Source organism: Engystomops pustulosus, chromosome 4, assembly GCF_040894005.1.
Source record: "Engystomops pustulosus chromosome 4, aEngPut4.maternal, whole genome shotgun sequence".
Taxonomy (NCBI): domain Eukaryota; kingdom Metazoa; phylum Chordata; class Amphibia; order Anura; family Leptodactylidae; genus Engystomops; species Engystomops pustulosus.
Genome location: NC_092414.1, coordinates 76,719,834 through 76,722,277, shown reverse-complemented (window position 1 = coordinate 76,722,277; position 2,444 = coordinate 76,719,834).

Here is a 2,444-nt window from a genome sequence, read left to right as displayed (position 1 = left end):
GGAGGTTATGTGCTACTGGGGTAGGCTGTGTGCTGCTGGGATTGGCGTAGCTCTATATACTGTCTATGGGAGATCTGTATATAGGGGCTGGATTTTAAGTAAACTTTTGGCCTTATATGGAGTACTGTATATCATTTAATTTGGGAGTATGTATATGGGGGCTGTTATAAATAAATTAGGGGAACGGTATATAAACAAAATGGCTATGTATGTAAATTATCTGGAGTTCAGGGGGCATGGTATATATAATAAACTGTGGGTGCTGTAGATACTATAATTTATTCAGGGGACTATGGAAAGGATGTTTTATGTGGGAAATAGTGTGGTTGACTGTGGTTTTTAGGGGCGCCGTGTGGAGTTGTGTGGCATGGAGCTGAAGACATTTGACTGTGAATTCAGCAGTAATAAACCATGGCGTGCAGAAATTGAAAAGAAGTCACCTTCCTGATGGAACAGATCATCACCTGTAAGGAATAAGATACTAGATGTCACTAATACCTGACCACTATTGTGTGAGATAGCATCATCAGGTGCAGGAGCAGTATTTTCAATTTTCGCCTCAGGCAGCAAAAATTCTAGAATCGTCCCCGAGTCAGACTTAGCACATGTAGTGTTCTGCACAGAATGTTAATGAGCAGAGAGTTGACACATTGGGGCACATTTACTTACCTGGCCGCTGGAGTTCACAGAAAGTGCCTTGTCCAGCATTAATGCACTGGGCGATTCACTAGGATCGTGCGCCTGGTATTCTGCATGTGTTGCTTCCCCGCTCAGGTCAGAGTTCCTTATTGTTTTAGTGGTGCATCCAAGTACTTGGGCTTGTGACACAATTTGAAAGTTAAATCCTGCCCTCAGTCCGAATCAGTCGGATCGTCGGATGGCACGCCCCCTAATTTGTGTGGCATGGGACCAAGGATTATCAATAAAGCTTCCTTACAGACACCTTACAGCTGATCATTGCAGTCTGGGGCTAAAGTAAAGCATTCAGAGACTTCACCAGAGGTCACAGTGGGCAGAGGGGTCCGTCTTTAACTAGGGGTTGTCTGTAAATAGGGTGTCCTTAAGTAGAGGACCGCCTGTACTTGTATTTTAATGAATCCCTAAATAGCCTAATGAATGTTTATACCATGCTCTCTCCCCCTTATTAATGCAGTGTCCCCCAGCAAGCATCTTAATGTAAACTTTTTAAAAAAACATACCTGCTGCTCCTCTGTCTGACTGTGCATGCAGAGCAAAGAAGGTCTTAAAGACACAAATTCAATGTATGTGCCAAGGACAATGGACTTTAGAGCTGTTCCCTTTTGGTAAGTGTGTAAGTCAATGACTTTTAGCATGAAAATAAAAACCCTCATCACTGGGTCCCAAGCAATTGTAAGGGTTGCATTATGGGTATCAGTAAATATATATGAATACAAATTCTCTATAATAGAGAAAAATGATGGACAACAACTCAGTTTCTTAAATTTCCATGGACATCCAGACAGAAAGCAATGCTGAACATGTGAGGGCTCCGCAGCAGGGAAATCCTTCTTATTAGCGAAGCACGCCCTAATGGCGTATATGAAAAGAGGTTGTCTATCAACTTTGTTTCAGTGATTGTAAGCCTCCTGGTTTTACTAGCTATGGAGAAATCTGTAGAAAATGTTTTATGTGCTTTGCATTCAACATGCAAATTATATATGGTTCCTCTATGGGAAAAAGTGAAGGGCAATTATTTAACATATGAAGCTTTGAAGTCATTCATCCTGCTTCTCTAACATAACGTAGGGCTGAGAGTAAGCACTGCATTATAGAATATTTGCATATCTAAAGCCAACATGCCATGACATACAGTAGTATTATATAGGAAAATTCTCATAGAGGTAGTGTGTAATCAATGGGAATTCCTTAACAAAACAGCAAAGGGGTTTAAACTAAGATAGAGGGATTAAAACAAAACTGTCACATTGTCAAAGAGGTAGAAATTGTTCCACATGGCTTTGTAAAACAAACGACTTGCCTTCAAATAATGAATACATTCACACTATAAAAATTACATAAAGGACATGAAAAAATATCAAATAAAAATCTTATTTTTTATCCTTCTAATCTTATATTCTTCTGATCAAACACGTCTTATGAATAGATAATATTAATAATAGATGAGTGATACGGATATTGGCAGAAGCCATACTTTATTTTCTAGAATATACTAAAGCATATTCAGGGCTGGATAAAGGTGGCCCCTGGGCACAAACATTTAATAAAGTACATGTTGCTAGTAATGCATATATATAGCCCCCCAGAATACATATATAAACCCCCCGTGTGGCGCACCCTCCTCCTCTTCTATCAGTCAGACGTCTGTCGCAGGTGTTACAGTGTGTGGTGTCACCGTGACGCCTGCGACAGGACACTGGCAGCCCATGTGTGATGTCCTCTTGCCGTTAATGCCGCGATCGGTG